This window comes from Apus apus, chromosome 5 (assembly GCF_020740795.1).
Source record: "Apus apus isolate bApuApu2 chromosome 5, bApuApu2.pri.cur, whole genome shotgun sequence".
NCBI classification, from domain to species: Eukaryota; Metazoa; Chordata; class Aves; order Apodiformes; family Apodidae; genus Apus; species Apus apus.
In genome coordinates, this window is record NC_067286.1 from 41,462,826 (window position 1) to 41,482,899 (window position 20,074).

A 20,074-nucleotide genomic window follows, 5' to 3' on the forward strand; every position below is an offset into this window, starting at 1 on the left:
CTGAATTAGGTACATCAGGTCATTTTGCTTAGTTTTCCACTTGGATGCAGAAAGTAATTGTCAGAATACTTGTGTCAGTAGACCTGTCAAACACCATGTACTGCCTCCCCAGTGAAATTTTCACTTGTGTGTAGGATTCTCCCATCACTTAATGTTCATACTGTTTTATGCTTCTGTAGCTGTTACTTTTTTGTACACTCCATTATGTCGGGAGGTGATGTTAAGTACTAAAGTTGGCCTTCATCCCACTTACAGCCAATTTTTAGGAGTTTTTTGAAGAAAGAGCTGCTTGCATAATCACATTTTGGACTCTGTTGTTAACAGGTTGGTCCAGCTCTGAGGATTTAAAGAGGATTGTGTTTCCTTGAAAGCTACCTGTACATATTGACACATTTAATTTTTTTCTGATAATTTTACTCTAGCATAGACCTTGGTTACAGTTGCTCTTTGGCTACACAAAGCACCAAATATTTTAAAACTTACAGTTCTTTCACCTTCCTTCCAGTGGATAACAAAAAGCAGTAATAGACCTTAAGAGTCTTCCTTGCTGTAAATCTAAGATACTCTAATGCTTTCTTATTAACAGATCATTAAGCCTATTTTAACACAGTCCCTGCAAATTTATTTCACTTCCAGTGCTAACATCTGTTAAGACTGTATAAAGTGTTTAGTGGAGTAGGAGTTAAAATATAACCATGTGAAACCAATCAGATACAGAAATTGGCTGATGATTGATTTGCTTTCTCAGGCAAGCTGTAGGTTTAAATGTCAGGCAGTTTTGTCCTGCTAAATGGAATTTTAGCAGACCTTGAGTTTTATTGAACCTAAAAGGTTGTTGTTTCCTTAGCAATATTTATTGCATGCATTTCCACTTTTTTTTAGTCGCAAACAAATATGTAAGGAAGACAAAGGGAGCAAACAGTGAAATACCTGTGGTGCAACAGTTACAACCTTTAGTCTGTAGTAACTGGAATCTTGAATTTTCAAGCTTTATGAAAGCTCTTCATGTTTGTAACTTCCTTGTCACTGCAGTCTGTTTTCCTTTAGCCTATAACACTTTGGATGCTTTGTGTGTCATATACTTTTAGGAAAACTTATGCAGAAAATTAGATGCTAGCTTTGAACAGGGCTTCTCAGAGCTGTGTTTCCTGACACTGCCTTTTAAGTTCTTTTCTCTTACAGACTTAAGTAATTGAGAGAACAAGAAGAAAAATCCAAAAGATCTGTTCATTAGAGTGAAGGGACGTGTAGTTTTGGTGCAGAGGTATTTGGTTTGATTATATCTCTGTGTATTGAAATTTAATTGTCCCCTTGTGACTTGGCTGTTAATTGAAACTGGCTGTCAACAGCAGGATTAAAGCCACTGTCTCCTCTAGATGGCAGCGTGAAGCTTCCCATAGAAATCTTGCTGCTGTTTTTAAAAAAATGGTAGTTTCAGCCGTGACTTGAAGTTTCTTCTTCCCAGCATTGGTGGGTTTTTTTGTGACCTATTTCCTTTATGAATGTGCACCATCTTTTTTACAGTATTTTCAAGTGTTTTATCTGTATTGCATGTGAGAAACAATTCTGCTTTGTTGTGTTAGCAACTTAATTTTCTTCCAACTCTCCTCTTCCACACCCTATCTCAAATCCCTTATGTTTTCAAAGACTTCTGTTTTCATCCAAATTACTGAAAAAATGCTGTACAGGACTAAAGTGATTCCTGCAACACTCCATGACAAATGTTTTCTATTGAGTGACTTTGTAGTTGTGATGTGAGGTCTGTTGTAGAACCAGTTCACAACACACTTCATGTTAATTTTGCATTAGAGTTCATTAGGCGAAGTGACATGTGGGACTGGGTACCCTTTGAACAGCTTATTCATCAAGGTACTATTGAAACACTAAAATAGAAATCTGAGCAATTGATTAGACATGATGTAGTCTGTTAAGTTAATAATTACTGAATTATGCTTTGTTTCTTAAATTCATATGAGCTCTCTTACTCTTCTGTCTATATAAGTGGGCTTTGTTGACAAATATGGAACAAATGTATTGAATCCCTTGTCCATCTTCACTGCTTTCATCTAGGGAACAGTTGAATGCTTTTAGCTGGATTCTGCATTCCTACTATATGTAATTCCTATTCTCCCTAGCTTTTTGGCCATGGATTTCTCTGTTCCTCTTTTGGCTGCTTGCTTCTCACAGGTTTCTATTCTTTACAGCTGACTTTCCCCTCCTCTTTTTTCCAAAGGGCTGCCTTTACTTTCTGTAACCCTGGCTGTTTTGTTGAGTGCCCCATGCCTTCTGTGGATCAAATCAACTGTTAGCATATAACTTATGTTTTTTCACATCTTGTTTGATGTGCAGTTGTCCACCACTTTTACACTCAATACTGTTTCACTTAATTAGTGCAAAGTTCTGTGAAAGTTTTTTGCTATCAGATGAAAATGAATCAACTTGCCCTGCTTGGATTTTAACAGTATGTTCAAGAAGCTATTGACTAGAAACTTCAGAGATTACTTTTACTGTCAGAGGTCTGAGATACAGTGAGTGTCATTCAGGCTGGAATAATGCTTCCTCTGGTATTTTATATGGACACTTGAGGAGTCAGGCTTCTTAGCCTCTGGTACAACATCTGTGCAGTATAGTACCTGTTTAGACTGCAGTAGCTTTATCTGATAACACATGATTCTCCGTGTGGGATGACAATGTCAAAGGAGACCTTGGACAACTCAAACAGTTGATGCCATTTTTGATAATGCTCATTCCCTCCTCCTTGGCTGTGAGTTCGGTTACTTCTTTCTGAATAAGGTAACTGTTGGTCTCTCCAGCCATGTATGTGATTCTTTTAGCTTCAGTAGTACCTAGTACATTTAGTTCCTACTCAGACATGGTAAGTTGCTTATTTTCGATGGATTTTTGCCTTTGCAGTTTAAAAGTACTTCTGTTTGGCAGATGTTTTGCAACATTGTAATTTATTTTTTTAAAACCAAATGGATAAGTGGGCACCGTGCTTTGTTAAAAGAATATTACTGACTGCTGGCTGCATGATCTTCTTTACTTTCATTTCCATTTTACTAAGATGCAGGGCATTAAACTGCCAATAAAAGGTGGGCCATCTTCCATAAATCAGAATTTCTTATTTGTACCACTTAATTCACTGATGACTTAGATTGAAGGTCCTTCTTATGAATCAGAAAGAATCTCCAAGAAGATCATGGGCAATCTCTTCTTCTGCTCTCCTCCTAGCATGCTCATAGGTGGATTCTTGCTCACTCATACCTTTTCCTTGCAGAATATTCTTCCCTTCTGTAGCACAGAATTCACCTGAAGGACAGCCTTCCTTGACTGAAGCAGAATTTTTATAGCATGAATGAATAATTTATACTTTTACTCTCCTCTTAAACGGTAGGCTGTCCTTAGGCCTCTGGTTTATGTATTTATTCTATGGGACAAGCTGATTCTAGAGTTCTGTAGCTCCAGGCTCAGGACCTGCTATCAATAACAATAAAATCTTGTAAATATAAATTATTTTTCAACACCTCTTCTGAGGTATCCCAGCTTGTGTTTCCTTGCCTCCTTTTTAAGCTATGTGCAATGCTACCCTGTCCTCTTGCTTGTAATTGCTTTTCTCTTTTTACTTCAGCTTTCTTACTAGAGCTTCTATTTTCTTTCTGTTAAAGAGTTATTTTCTTGGTTAGAAGACTCTGAAACCATTTTTAGTATTGAAAATCCTGAGTTTTGTGGAGTTTACAGTCCTTGTTAATGTGGGTATTTTAAGGGTGGGGGGAGGAACAGTGCTCAGTGAGCACTCCTACTTTTAATTGTTAATGCGGTTAGAACTGGAGCACTTCTCTTACGAAGACAAGCTGAAGGAGTTGGGGTTGTTCAGCCTGAAAAAGAGGACTCTGGGGGGATTTTATAGTGACCTTCCAATACCTGAAAGGGGCCTATAAGAAGGCTGGGGAAGAGCTGTTCACAAGGGCATGTAATGATAGGACAAGGGAGTAATGGTTTCAAGCTGGAGAAGGGTAGATTTAGTTGGACATTAGGAAAAAGCTCTTTAATATGAGGTTGGTGGATCACTGGAACAAGTTGCCTGGAGAGGTGGGTGGACCCCATCCCTGGAGACATTCAAGGTCAGGCTTGATGGGGCTCTGAGCAATCTGTTACAGTGTGAGATGTCCCTGCTTATTGTAGGGACTGAACTAGATGACCTTTAGAGGTCCCTTCCAACCCAAGACATTCTATGATTCTATGACTTTGGGAGGCATAGAATCAATGCTGAACATGAGCTGCAGCTGGTCAGTGGGTGTCATCTTTGCTGCTGGCAGAAGTCTGGAGGAAAAAATATATGCATATAGGCATATTGCCTCATTATGGGCTTTTTTCCTCCCTCTGTGTTCATCCAGTTTTTCTTGGAGCAGGGTAGTGAGCACTGCAGAATGAGGAGACCACAGCTGATGCATTAAGGAAGAGGAAGGTAGTTCTTATCTGGGAACCTAGTCACAGATTCTGACTCATTGTTTGTGGCCCACAAAGCAGCAGGTTTCAAAACAGTTTGTGTAAATGCAGCTTTAGATACCTAGCACTGTTTTTCCTCTGACCCATTACAGCTTTCAGAGCAACTAAGCCAAAGTTGACTTTAGAAGATTTTGAAAGTCTTGTTTCGTGAGGTAACAGCTCTGGGAAGTGCATACATTGCTCATAAGCAAACTTACCTTCATTTTAAGAAATGTTTACTATTTTTTATTGCAGTTATTTTTAAGATCTGCCCTGTCATCTTTTTTGAATGTATGTATACAGAGAGGGGTATCTGACAACTGTATCTACTGTTTGAAAAAATACATTTTTCTTTAAAAAAAAGGTAAATAAATTGGGGTTTTTTTCCAAACTTTGGAACACATCTATGTGTAAAAGTAACAGATAGGTAGGATGGGAAAATAGGAAAAGCACCATGTCACTGAAGGAATGTGCTTGTCCAGGTACTTTCTGAAGGCCCTGCTATTGCTTCCATAGGAATCTATGATATTTTTCAGATAACTCTTGCTGTACTGTCCCAAAGTGTGTGTGTCTATATATACACACTTGGTATCAAAGCCATGTTTATAACCACTGTGGCATCTGAGATTTTATCTGTCGGCCATGCTATCATAGTACCGTTTCAGTGATACTGCAAGTGCAAGACTTTATGAAAAGCCTAGTATTTTAAAGCCCTAATATGTTTGTGGAGGTAAGAGCATGTTTGGGCAGTAGCTGCCTTAAATATTAGAAAATGTGAGATAACTTAACCTCACAGATGTGAATACTAGTTATCATTTCCCTGTCAGTGATTTTTGCTAGTCTGCTTTCCTACATTAGATTAATTTTTTTTGTAGTTGGAGCTGTTTTGTGCTTTTTGTCTGGTAAAATTAGGAATGTAAGAATGAGCAGATTATTCAATGTTAAATCCTCACAGTCTTTCATGAGCCATGAGACAGTTACTGAACATGTTCAACTAGGTCTCCCTGTTTGTAGTCCCCTGTGGTTTTTGTGTGCCCTGGCTTTCACTGGACTCTGGCAACTTTGCTCCTCTTTTCTTTGTAATGCTGATTTATTTTCTGTAGTGTTCAAGCGAATTGAATACCAAGAGTACAGCTATTTGATGCTAGCTATCAAGAGCCCAAGAATTAGACCTAGATGGTCTGAGAGATGTCAGGTGGACAACAAAATGTTGGTGATCCTGCGGCACCACAGACTGAGAAACAGCCAGGGTTTAGACAGTCAGTGATAGTTTTCCTGAATATAAAGAATGAGTAAATTTATTTTAGCCTGGAAAGACACAACTGGGGCATTACTTGAAAAAGGTCTGTAAAACTAATTATTGCAAAGAAAGTGTGCATAGGGAGTGACTCTTCACTGTTTCTCATGGTATGGGAGCCAGAGAGAATAAAAGTGCATCAGGACAGACATGAGGAGATACTTGCTCTGCACATTAAAGCTAGAACTCGTGGCTGCTGGAGGTTGTGGGCCCGGGAGTTTATCTCACTCAGTGAAAGACAAATTATTGGAAGATAAAACCATTGAGGGTGTTTGACCACAGAGAAATCACCAGCAGCTTGGAAATCTCAGAGATGCAGAAAGCAGAGAGATTACAGAGAGATGGGCAGGTACAGCTAAGTGCTTCCCTGCTCTTACACTCTGCAAAAAGTGTTTGCTATTGGCATGTCAGAGTCAGAGTGGTGGCTTGAAAGTACCTTTTGTTTGACAGTGGGGTTTTTTTATATTTATTTTAGTATTTGGCTAGACTGCATGGTAGTTAAACAACTGCTAGGAGAAATGACTGAAGTGTCTCTATAATGGAGAGACCCTTCAAGAGACAGAGGGGCACATGAATGAGGAACATCTACCTTGCTCCCAGGTTAAGCTGCCCTTGGTCATGAACTGTGGTCCTCTGCAGCCTCAGCAGCCTCTGAATTTCTAGAAAATCATAAAGGAGTCCTTCTGAACTCAAGGCTGTTTACAGATCACCACTCTATTGGTAGTCTGTTTTTTCATAAATGCTGTCTCGTGATCTCTTGCCTGCAAGTTCAGCTTTTTTGTGGGTTTGGAGTGGTAGAGCACTTCCATCTTTTTCCTTCAGCAGGATTTAACTGCAGCATATTTTGAAGCATGTACTTAGTTTTGCCTGTGGTCCTTGCTGGCTGCTCTAGGCATGGATAACTTCAAATCTAGGGTAGCTGTTCCCAACGTGGTTGAATGTGAATTCACACATTGATTTTTTTATTTTTTTTTTTTTTCCTTTTTTGATGCTGATTGAGGTAGGATATGTTTAAATCAGGGGCTCCATCTTTGGTAGACTGAACTTGTATTGTCTATTGAAGTAAAAAACAGGGCATGGTGCTTAATTTAGTGTTAAACTTGAATGTTGTGTGTTGTTGAATTAAAATCAAAGTCAGGAAAGGAGAGATGACAATGTATCCTCTTACTGAAAAATCTCTTTCCTGCTCTCTAATAGTCTTTTCTGGAAGGGTCTAAAAGTAGTGCCAACATGCAGCCTTCAGGCTCCATATAAAATACCTGGCCTTTGTACCCAAGCAGGCTTTTATCAGTGATGTAATTGATGAGATATAAATATTTTCTGACCAGAAGTACATTTTCTTTAGTCCTGAATCAATCAACACTGAGTCTTTTTAATCTCAGAAGCTTTACTGTTACATTTCTGAACATGCCTCTGCTTCCTGAAGTACAGCTGTCTAGTATCTCTTCTAGTTGCTTAGTGCCTTTTCTAGTCTGTATGTAGGCTTGCTTGAAACAGAATGTTTCAGATTGTTACATTTGCAGAAAAAGAGCATATAAAAATGTAAGTAAAGAGGCTTTTAATCTTCAGGCCATCAGTAGAGTGTCTGTCTCATGGTATCTTCTGAAATCTCCCATTGGTCCATTTTTGTAAAAGCTGCTTGGCTGCTCTTTGCAGTCTGGAAAGTTGCATGGCAAAGTGAACTGGATTCTTACAGTTTCTTGTTAGCCAAAAAGAATTTTTGGAATCCATTTGGAAGAGCAGACTTGTTCCTGAACTTTAGCTCTTACTAACTTGGAGAAATAGACTACCTATATTTTTGCGGTGGAGCTGGAGAAGTGACTGTTGGAGAAGGAAGAAGGGAATAAAGTGAAAGATTATCATCTGATGTGGATCCAAATGTAGATCCCAGGAATCTCAGCGCCAGTTTAAAGGTTTAACAATGTTCTTAACATCTTGACTGCTGACAGAAGAGTAGGAAGGATGCTCACTTCTTCTTTGTTAAAAGCTGGCACCTCCAGCAATATAATGCTTCAAGCACTAGGGTGTCTATGTACTTGAGCTATTTCTGCTCTGCTTAGAATTTTCTTTGTAGCAACTGTGGGTTTTTTTGTTTGTTTTTGTTTTAGTTTCTGTATTGCCTGCCTTGCTGCATGAATCTTCATCATGTTTCAGTTTTGCATATTTCTCCCTTGTTTTGTTATTTAATGCTGTGTTTTCAAGGACTTTATGTGAAATAGTATACTTCATGTGCTTCAAAGCCTGAAGGCAGAGTTTTATAGCTGGACAACAAAATTATGCTATTTGGACACTGGATTTCTGTAATAAGCAGTTAGCTTAAGGATTTACTTCGTAGAGATAGCAGACTTCTCCGGGAGAATGTCTTGCATTTGGAATGGTTAATTTGTGGAGTATGAAACAATCACAGAGTTTTTCAGGAACTGCACCATCAGTTCAGATGGTTGTTTTCCTTACTAGGAAAGGAGGCTGTTTTCAGTTTACATTCGTAGTCATTCTCAGTCCTTCTTTGATTGTTTCATAGAGGTGAGGAACACTTAAGTTGTCAGTTAGGGTGTTGATATGGCTCTGTCACTGATATCCAAGCTGCTATAATTTTCATGTGAAACCTTGGCCCTTCTGATTCTTTTTATCCCTTCCCCCCACACTGTAGATCTGCTGCTTCATTTTAATGCACAGCACTATGGTAAGAGAGGCTTTGTATCTGCAGAGGGATGAGGAAATCACCTTCCCTTATACTACTCACTGGGTGGCTTATTTACAAGCAGGATTCTTCCGGGGCAGCTCCTGTTGGAACAGAGAGACATCAGAGTGCTGCCTTTAAATTGGCATTTGTACATGATCTGTGAATTGGCTAATTTTGACATGTAGGTAGTTAAGAAATTATTACAGTCAGAGGAGTCACGACCTCAACGTTTCATCATCTTCATTGGTTTGTGCCCCAGTTTGAAAGTGAAGAAGGCATAGGAAGTTTTAATTGTACCTGTGTGATTTATCCTCAGTCAGCTCTTTAATTTCTTCTGGCTGTCTGAGGTTTCCGACATGCTGTAAATTTCTCCAACTTTTTCATTATCTGCAATTTCTTTATGACTCATGAATCGGAGTGGAGAGAGAGTGTGGATTTACAGCAGAGATAAACATGTCCATAAAGTCTGTATCTGTGTCAGTAATTGTACTGCTGTCAGTGACTGTCCTGTTTTACAGGTCTCTCTTGGGAGTGGAACAGGCTTTGCTACCAGTGTCAGAGGAGTGTTCGTTTTGATTTGCATGAACTTGCCAGGAGATTAGGTTGCAATGGTGAGGATGGAGATTGAGTCTGGACCTTGGCTGGTATTGTTGTTTTTTTTTTAAATAAGTGGGTGTGTGGCTGAGTTGCCCTCTATGTGCAGAAAAAAAAAAAAAAGCACCAGGTCCAGACTGTTCTTAAATACAAAATTAGGGAGATACAGTCTGCTGATGATATCAAATGTGATACTGCCCATATGCATAGATTGTACATTCTTACCATAAAACAAATGCTGTATCTAGGTAGCTGTCATATATGGGAAAAATACTACATGGATCCTTAGGGTGTTCTCTGTCTGCTGGTGAAGTAGGATAAGTATTTCTCTAAGCTTCAAGAAATTTCTGAATCTTTGCTGCCTTCTACCTCCCTTACTATGAGAGGAAAGTACTATTGTGTGTTTTGATGGCAAATAGTAATCCTAGTCTCCAGGTATTGATGACTCTGCTTGTTGCAGAAGGAGGTTTATGCCGTTGGAGTTTGAGAAAAGGGGGAAAATCTCTGAAGCTTGCCTAAATGTGTCAAAAGTTCAAACTCCTGCAGTTTCTCTTTGCTTTTATTTTCTGTTTAATGCCTATTTATATTTGTGTACATAGAATCTCCTTTTGTTAGATTTTATAGTTTGGTTTGGATTTTTTGTCTGACTTTTTTCACAGTAAGAAAGTAATTATTTTCTCTCAGAATTATTTTTAACTATTCAAAGTTACTATGAAACCCCCAAATTTCTATTGTGTCAGGTATGCTTTGAGACCTGGAGGTGCAGCTGATGGAATTTCTCTAAGTCTGCTTGAACGTCTTTTACAGAAGGCAGATTATAATGAACGATGTAAATTCTGTGATTGCATAGATGGCTTTTAAATGTGCATAAATGTAGGAGGGTTAGAAATGCTAAGATGACATCTGCCATTGCATGGTTGTTAATTCTGAAGCCTAATGTTGGAAATAGAAAAGGGAGCTTTTTGAGTGTCCATCTAGGTCTTCTAACTGAGTTTCCAAAACTGTGTATAAGGATCACATGGTAAGTGGCCCCATACCTGGCAGATAACTGTGGTCTTAAAACTGCTGTTGATCCCCATACCTAGTCTAGGGATCTGTTTTTTTTTAAAGAAAGACCACCTCTGAAAGGTGCTTCAACCAGGAGATATTACTTGCTTTATTTAAAAAAAAAAAGAAAAAAAAAGTAAAACCAAAAAAGCCCCCCCAAAACTTTTGTGTTATACCCCAATATTCCTTTCTAAAAATGTCACTTCTGAAAGTCCCCTTTGGCTCCTGTAGTTTGTTCAGTAGTAGGAAGAAATACTGCAGTAGTTTCATCCTTTCTGGAAAAGAGTTGTTGAGATATTATTGATAAAGTGAAGGATGATCTGGGTAATTCCTGTGGTTAAGAGAAGGGAGTCTTTTCAGGGTTGGTGGGGAGGAAGAGGAACAGATCTGATTAATCCGGAGACTAACTGACCAAACTGCTCTGAAGACTCTGAAATCATTCATCTGATGCATCACCATTAGCTTTTGCAGAATATTTTGTATGCTGCTTAAAGCAGTAATTGTGCTTTGTGAGGATATCTGGAGTATTATCATTGGTGAGCCACGCAGTGGAACATGTTATGCAACCACCAGAGTGGTGTGCAGTTTCTGTTCTTAGAGGTTTTCCAGACCCGATTGAACAAAACCCTAAGCAACATGATCTGACCCCATAATCGACCCCACTTTGAGTAAGAGCCCTCCTGAGCCCTTGTAACCTGAATCATCCAGTGATTTGATAATTCTGTTATCTAAGATCCTTTCTAGAAGTAAGATAATTCAAAGCCTACATTTCCCCAATCTGAGCTGCACTCAGTACTGGACACTTGGTTCAGCTCATGAGCTCTGAGTAGGAGATCCAAGGTGCAACTCCCATTGTCTGCCTCCATGTGAGCAGCCTGATTGGGAACAAGAAACCCAGAGATTCTTGTATCACAGCAATGGCTTTCATGCTTTTGGGGAATGATGAATGGACTTCTGCATGCTTCCATCCACAGAAATGATGATGAGTCCATGCAGCTTGGACCGGGGAACCTGTTTTTCTGTGTAGGGAGATCAAGACTGTTCAGAATCATTCTTAAAGCAGAAGAAGAGAATGATCCTCAACATATACAGAGGTTCTTGTGTGTATTGGCTGAAATGAACAGTGAAGCCACTATCATCTGTCTAGACAAGCAGAGGGTCAATGGGGCTTGACTGAAGAGCTTTTAGCCACAAAAGTAAAGGAATGGGCTGTCACATTAAAGCATTTCTACCTGCCACATGCTTGGCACAGAAAGAAACATGACTACAAACAAAATGTTCTTACATTACACTGTCAGAAGCCTATTTTTTGCTACTCTCATTCTGACAGGATAACTTGTAGACTACTGTCAGTGGAGGAATTGAGGATGGGGAAAAGTTTGATCAAGCATAAGGTTATGTGCATTTTTCCATTACAGTTTAAAAACACAAAAATGCCAAAGAAATCTCAGGAGATGTTCTGGCAGGGACTCTGAAACCTTTACAACTGAACTGTGTTATTTAAAATTCTTCTGCCATTCTATATCTTTATCTAATTAAAACTTTCCTAATTCTTCTGTGTTAATAAAACATTTCCTCTGTATTCACAAATACTGAAAAGATTATCCCTGTATCACCTGTGGCTGAAATGTTTTCCTGCAGATTTTGGCTCCTGGCAGGAATGAAGAGAGAATTTTCTTCCTCAGTATGAGTAGCTGGACCTATTTGCAGAGCAGCAGCTGATCCTAGTGGAAATAGCACAGGAGCGTGACTTTGGAGACTGTGTTTTGGTTTCTGGCACTACCACTGTTCTGCTTGGTTGGTCTATTTGCCTTCTCCTGTGTCCCTCCTTATTTCCCCAGCTGTAAGGGAAGTTCATGGAAACTTTCTTTTGCAAGACATTGGAAAAACTTCTTAAAGTTTTACATTAAAAACATTAAAAAATGCAGCATATAAAGCCTTTATCATTAAGTATTCTATCCTGGATGCTTTTTATTGTTGCTCCCTGCTTGCTGCTGTTACACACCACAGGAAGGCATCATTAGAGTTATTGTGTATGTCATCAGTAGAAGCAAAATGAGACTGTAGTGATGAAATAGGTCCTAGTATCAAATACTTTTCAGCCTGGGACCCAAGCAAGGTAACTAAGAAAAGCAAGCTTATTCTCTGCCATTGCAGACATTATGTATAAAAATACTTCTATTTGCAAGCAGAATAAAGGTTAAAAATAATTTGCATGTATCCATACTAATACCAGGGTTTATTTACCTGCTTGGGGGGAGGGTGCACATTTGCCCTGCTAGCTCAGAGGCAGTGCAAGTTACTCATTATGTAAGAATCAGTCTCACTGTTTTGTTCAGCCAGCATTTGTCTTCAGAGAAAGGAAATAAGTATTTTTGTCAAAATAGACTGAAGATATGTCAATGGGGTATTGCTATATTCCTTTTCAGTTTTCTCTGTTTTGATTTGGGTGATAACACATGTATGGCTGTGTGAAAAAATCTAGCATTTTGTCACTTATATTGAGTGGTTTCAGTTGTTCTGAGCATGAGCTCTTCTGTAAGATCAATAATGGACTTGCCACCTTACGCATCTCCAGTAAATGTAGCTGTGAACATCCCTTCCGTATAATGTGGCTACACTGAGTCTGATAGTATCGGTCTCTTATTGCCTCATTAACTTGTGAGCTTTAGAACAAGATAAAAATGCCCTAAAGCCTCTTATCTGATGATTGTTGTAACCTTCTGAGTGCCATTAGTTTAAGTTTGCAATCAAATGCTTCCCTTGAGTATAAGGAGCACTGATTAAACCTGAAGTGTCCCCAGAGGCTTTTACAGCTGCTCCTCTCCAAAAGGAGAAGGGGGAGCTGGAGGTCCCAGAGGGGCAGCCACTCTGCAGACCTCCACGTGGCTGCCCCAGCTGTTCTGCTTTGCCTAATGAATTGTTTTACAAGGAGAGGCTGGATATTGTCATCACAAGCTGCTTTCCCCAGGGACTGGAGCCAGCCTCATAATGACTAATGTTAGTGATAGTAATTGAAGTGTGATGGCTCTCCAGGGGCTTGCACACACGTAGAGCTGTCAGGCACTTGTGGCTGGTACAGTCCCATGAATACCTCAGAAATGCTTTTTAATTGCTTGACTTTCATAAGTAGTTCCCATATATCTCCTGCAGAAATACACATTTTATGGGGGGAGGGAAAAGAAGCTGAGGACTCTGCTGTGACCCTCGGTGTACACATGTGGTTTACTAACCTGACGTGTTTCTTACGAGGATGACTGTGTGTTCTTTCTTCCCTCTGCTCTCCGTATGGACCTGCTCAATGTCAGCACGGGCACATACCACTGATTTCACCTGAACATACCTTTTGTTTCATGTCTTAGCCCTGTCTTCTATGATTCCAGTCCTTGATGCATGGAGATTATACTTGATTGTGAATGAAGACAATAACTTTATTTCAGAATATCAAAGGTTCACTGGTATTAATAGCAGGGAACTAATGATAACTATTTACATTTTGTTAGGCATTGAAAACTGGTTGTAAGATAGAAATAAAAATATGGTAAAGGGATAGCAAGTCCATGTGTCTCAACAGGGTGGAGTTTATGGTCATGACCTTTTGGGGCTTTAGGGCAGAGAAGTGACCAATTTTTATAAAACAGAGCGATTATTATTTTTTTCCACCTGAAACTTTTCTCCTTTAGAAGTGCACTGTTGAATGTAGCAGTGGGCTTGACATAAAAATAGGTGGAATCGGAAACTTTCAGGATACCCTTTTTATGTAGGGGGTGTTTGTTTTGTTGTTGGGGTTTACTTTGGTTTGGTTTTATGTGAGGCTTTTTTAAGTGCTGTGTTAGAATTGACAGATTAAATTTCTTGGGTTAAATGAATGTTTTCTGCCAGTTATAGCATAGATCACAATGTTATATCAATTCAGGAAACAACTTTTAACAGGACCATGAGAATTGCCGTACTCAGAGTGGTACTCTTGTAGTATCTTGCCCTCAACCTTGTAGACCTCTCAGCCTGAAGAGCTGCTCACTGTCCTAGAGGAGCAGGCAAAAGGAGTTTTTTTGCAAACCTTTCCCAACAGCAGGTGTATTCCCTGAAATGTGAAGCTTCTGTAGCTTTATCTATTGAAAATTTTCCTATTTCTACATTTTTAGGTAATACTTTTTCAGGATCTTGTTAAATTTAACAATATAATGTCATGAAAGCTTGCATTTCCCCCTCCCCAGCTATATCCATCAGTCTAATGCAAAAATGCAAAGCTTAATCTCCTTGCAAATTTTGCTTTACGTTTATTTCCTGTTACGGATTTCTTTAGACTGATTTCATTATTGTTCCTCTCTTTTAAAAATTAATTTCTATACAGTTTATTTTCATTAAACCTAACTTTAATGGCTATAGAAGGGTTTCTCACGTATTAGTTGGATCTGGTGTGATATTGCTGTGCTGGACTGAGAGCTCTTGTGGCTTCCTTTACTACTTACAAGGCTGGTATTTTCTGAGAATTGAGTAAAAATAATGGGTCTCCTCTGCCTTGGTGCTTGCTTGGACAGAGGAAGAATGAAGTTCATGTTGCTACTACCTGAGGAAGCTGTGAGGACTGTGTTTATTCACAAAGCTGAGTGACCAAGAGGAGGAGCTTGGAAAAGAGATAGGAAAGGGAAGACCTTGGCAAATGGAAGACATTTTCTTAATTTTTACGTGTGCTTGGAAGTATATATTTACCAGATATCTACCAATGGCATAATACTGAAAGATAAAAGGACTGGCTGAGGGTAGGGTTTTTAACACTAGGTCGATCATGAGACTGCTGAACAGATGTGCAAGGTCAGATGGTAAGACAGAAAGGAGCAGCGAGGGGAAGGGAATGAACCTAATTTTTTTGTACCAAATCTAACTTTTGTTTCATCTCTGGTTTTAGGTGACTCAGGTCAGCCCACTCTGAAGTCAATGTGAAGTATCTTAGTAAAATCAGGATGAGTTAAAATAAGTGATACTACTTCATTCCAGCCACTTTATGGATTTAAAGTGTTGAAAACAGTGGCTTTTTGCTTTTACTTATATGTTACTCTGTAAATGTAGACTATTTGGTTTCAGGCTTAGGGGCAATCTTCTGTGAAGACTAGAATTAGAGAGAGCACTTCTCCAGCTCTTCCAGAGTGTCCTAAAAGGCCAGTCTAGGAAATGGAGCCTGTAGAAGAGACCTAGCCTGAAGAAAGAGGTACAGTTTAGAAGGTCACAAGAAAAATTTTGATCATGTAGGTAGGAGGCTTTCTTAAACTAATTTCTTACTTGAATTTCCTTGTCTTTTTTAAAGAAAAAAAAAATCCTGTCTCATTAAAACAAATTACTAGAGATGGAGAATTTACTACATACGTATTGAATACTTCACTATTAAAAATCCAACTATTGAAGATAATGTGAATTTGTCTGGGTGCTGAAACATTTTGAATTGTCTCCATCTATACAGGAGGGTTTTTCTGTGGCCTTTTGAGTTCTAGCTGGAGATTAAAAAAAACAAAAAAAAGAACAAAAAGAAAAAGGGGGTGCTTGCTTAATGCCATTGCCAGCAGAGTAAACATACTACCTCTTCTCATCATATTCATTGCAAGTTTGTTCTTCACCTCCTCCCTCCAGTGAAGTGCTGGCTCTTAGAAATTTATTTTGGTAATAAAACATTACTTTATACTTGCCCATGAAAGCATGTTTGAAGGCTGTTCATGGATTCTTTAAAGTGTCCAAGTGACTGTTGTTCCCTGAGCACGCTGCAAACTCATATCATAATGAAGCCTGATGAATTCATACACAGAAAGTTAAGCTCATAACTTTCAGTGTTTAGCTTAGTCTCTTAAAATGTAGAACCAAAGCTGTTGTTGGGAGTACTGTACTTCAGCTGTCAGTCCCAAAATATTCTGTGTTGATGGGTTTTGGTTCTGAGCAAATGGGTTTATTCATTCAGAAATTTTATTCTTGCAGAAATTTTTTGTCACAGTGAGGAGAGAATAAAGTTGTGTTTACTGCTTTTCACAGTTCTAAGTCTTGACAGTAAAGCTAAAGGATATAGTTCAGTTATTTCCTGTGATTTATCTTACAACTTTAAAACATATAGTTCAGTTTTTTTCCTGTGATTTATCTTACAACTTTTTACTGTAATTGGGGAGACAGGAATAGGAAACTGCATGCTGTGTAGGTAGAATTTTCAGTTTGTAATTTAATTTTGAGGATATATTTTCACTGATTTGTTGCTAAGACACAAGCACAAGAGTGGAGGTAGTTGAAAGGCGTCTAATAACTGATTAAGGAGATTTTGCTTGTGTGTTGTTTTCAGCACTGTTTTAGTGAAAGCTAGTGAAGCTTATTATAGTAAAGCTTAGCAGAAGATATTTTCTGTGTAGAAATTATTTTACATTTATAGGGCATTTCCATACGGAGAGCTTTCTGTGCTATGGTGCATATCTCTAAATATTGTTTAAACTACAGAAACTCCTAATTATTTTGATGTCAGTATACACTTGTCTTGTAAAATGTGGAATTCCAGATACTTGATGAAGTTTTATAGATACCTCTATTATAAATAATAGGTATCTCTGAGTCCTTGCACAATGTCTCTGAAACCTAGTGCTAAATTTTAAAGCTTTCTAAGCTCAGTGGAAATTAAACAAATACTATTTCCCATTTTTTTCAATTTAAGATGTGGCTTATGTTTTCTTACTCTAGGGTTTAATCTTTTCTACCGAACCAGGAAAAATCAGGTTTGGTTAGTAGCTGGAGGGGAATCCATGAAGAGCCCAGGTGTTGGAATAGCAGCATTGGTGCCCTTCTCCTGGTGGGTTGCTGAACTGTTATCCTGTGGTAGCTCTAGAGGGCTCTCTGCTGTTGGAAATGTTACAATTCCAATGAAGTATACAACAAAGGCCTTAATAACCTGTTGGTCACTAAAGAACTCCTGATACTTTTTTTTGCAAATGCAAAACTTCATTGTCATCAGCAAAATACAGCATATGCAATTATGATCTAATTTTCTCCAGTATCAATTAGAGGTTCTTGTTCTTATTCTGAACTGTGTTCTCATCTGTGTGCGAGTGGCTGTCACTTCATTTACAGCATTTAAGTAGTGTAGGAGATACTTCTGTGTGTGCTGTTTGGCATAATTCCTTGGGTAAGTCACTACAAGTATGATGCTGTCAGCACCTGCTGTCTGTGCAAGAAAGAGAAAATAATTGTCCCAGCCTTGTAACCGTGCAGTTCCTTACTGTAGTAACCTTAGTGTATGGGCATTGTTATGGGAGCATTACAAATAAATGTGTAAGATGGATGACTAGGTGAGACAGGATGAAAATATCAGCAGTATTTTTGAGCAGAGTAATAGCATTTGTCATCAAGTTGTATCAAGTGGCATTTAGAAAGGAAGGAATACCTATGTAATACCTATGTAATACTTTTTGGGTTTATTTCCAAACCCTTCCTTTCAGTGTTATACAGGGACATGAAACCCGGTTCTGCCTTGATGGATGTGCAGTATCATGCTGGGTTCAACTGGGTATTCTACGTCAGACTTGGTTACATTGAAATGGACTTTAAAATGGGTTAGTTTGAAAATTAGTCAAGCAGGTAATGATTTCTGTGCTGTGTTCTCTGTTGTAATACTAAATTCTGTTCTCTTGTAGTTTTGTAGGTTTGATTTTCCACAGACATGGTTTTGTGCTGACAGTGCATTGCGTAAGGGAAGCTGATGGTTTGGGAAGCTAGCTGGTGACATTTGGGGGGGTTGACATGTGGATAAGAATGCAAGACAGTTGGGTACACAGGCCTTTTGTTGGGTGTATGCGCTGGCATGAGCAGTGGTGTGTAATAATTTCAGTGCTAATGTCTTAAACATGGCTGAGGAAGAAATATTTATTGGCATGAATGACAACAATTTGCTTCTGGAGCAATTGTCTTTGGTTTCAGAAAGCCAGTGCTGCATTGCTTTCATACAGCTGTGTTTTGAAATCTGTGAAGATGAGAAATAACTAGAAATGGTATCTGTGAAAACTGTAAGACTAGAAATAGCATCGGTGAACACTAGAAATAACTGCAATGCCTTTACAGCTTATATTCTCCAACATGTTTAGGCATCCATTATGGATGGTGCTGCAGTTTCTGTATGATAAGGAGCTTATTTACTGGGGTATGAAAATAATGTTGAGTTTGATGCTCAGTGAGCTTCCCACTAAGAACTTGCATGAGTGTCCTACTTTTACCTGCTCTTTGATGATTCTGTCTTGTGTACTCTGCAAAGCGCTTGCTTGAAATCACCTCTGTGAATTTACTACTGAAGGGGGAAAAGGTGACGTACGGCTAGACTCAGGAACGGAACAGATTGGTTTATTTTTGTAGGTAGCATTTTCAGTTCCCCAAGCAATGAGGGCTGAAGAACCTGGCTGTTGAGAACGACATCTTGATTAGATGTTTGGGCCTGTTGTAAAATTCTGTGTTGTCTGGTGGTTGTGCAAGTGTGGAAATCCTCCTTATACAGTGGAGGGAAAGGTATTGAGAAATCTTTCCTGTAAATTCTGTTTTTTACCCTTCCTTTAGGAACTACTTTTCATAGTAGGAAAAATATGCTGTATTACTGTTGTCTGCATAAAGCACAAATTAATAACAGCTAAGCTATTGTTTACTTTTTATGGCAGTGAAAAGATGCTTCTTCCAGGATTTGTTTCCTATGCCATTCTTATCTTAAGGCACCTGCAACACTCAAGTTCTGGTTGTAGATTAATTCACGTGCTCATTCCTTCTAAGCACTTTGGTGTATTTATTGCATGTACTACATCTTTTCATGTCTGACCACTGTAATTTGAGAGGAAATCAAATTATTTTTTTTTATTTAAGGCTGTGGGTTGTACTAGTTTAGTTGAAGTGGGGACTATATATTGGTTTTAATACACTACTGAAATTTTTGCACAATGAGTTCTTAAGCAAATTAAATCGTTGTATGCAACTATTGAGCTTGTGCTTGTAACCTTAAAGGATAACCGTACTTGTAGCCAGTTTTAAACTACATAATATTTTGTATTGTTATTTGAAAGATACATTCAAGTAATTGTGATTGCACTGAAGGAATTTTTGTGAGACACAGTATGGTGGAGTGGCATCTGCCTCCTCCATTATTTATGCTTTGACTTGTTATTTTTTAACACTTTCCTAGTCAATTAATAAAGCAGATCAGGGTACTGAAATAACTGTAAAAAATGTTTGTTAACAGTGTCTCAGAATTAGTGTTACAGAAGTGCTCTCAATATGTTTAAACATGCTTCTGCCTGTATTGCAAATAACACTTTAAATTGTTAAACCCTGTCAGTGTTGAGATCTAAATAATTTAGGAAAAAATTAATTTAAAAATACCCTTTTGGTTATCGCATCTGCCTGAGGGTCTTCCTATTTATTCAGAGGATTTAAAAAAGCAATCCCTGTGTTTACTTCCCAGTTGAGCTGTTCAGAAAAGTCACTACATACAGAGAGAGAGATACAGTGAGAGTTACTTGGCACAAATTTATATGGAAAAGAAGGTAATAAACATTTACTATAGTATTCCATTCCTAGTTGTTTTATGGTTAGGTAACTATGGTGGGTAAAACTCAGGTGAATGTGGGTTTCAGCGATCACTACACAACTGAAAGGGATAATAACAGGTTTATTTTCACCAGAGGCGGCCTTGAACCTTCAGAGGCCTGTATATGAGCTTTATGTTACCTGAAGCTGTATCCTAATTCCCTTGCCTTAAGATGTATTAAGTGCATGAATAAGTGTTTTCACTTCAAGGTCTGCTTTTTACTGAGTTCTCAATTTCTTTGTTGAAAATAGTAGATAGCTGACCTGTTGTTGTTAGCCATTTCCGCTCTCTGGTAATCCGGCAGCATCACTGAGCTTCTGTGTCTTAGTTTGAAAGTACAGTGGTGGTGTTTGTTGCATTTTAAAGCCACTTCAGTTGAAATATT

The 20,074-nt window shown here is 38.5% G+C and overlaps 1 protein-coding gene across 1 annotated transcript in view; it reads left to right on the forward strand.

Moving 5' to 3' along the window:
• LIN52 (lin-52 DREAM MuvB core complex component) overlaps positions 1-20,074 on the forward strand; it is a 43,575-nt gene that overhangs the window by 1,860 nt on the left and 21,641 nt on the right. The window lies entirely within an intron of this gene.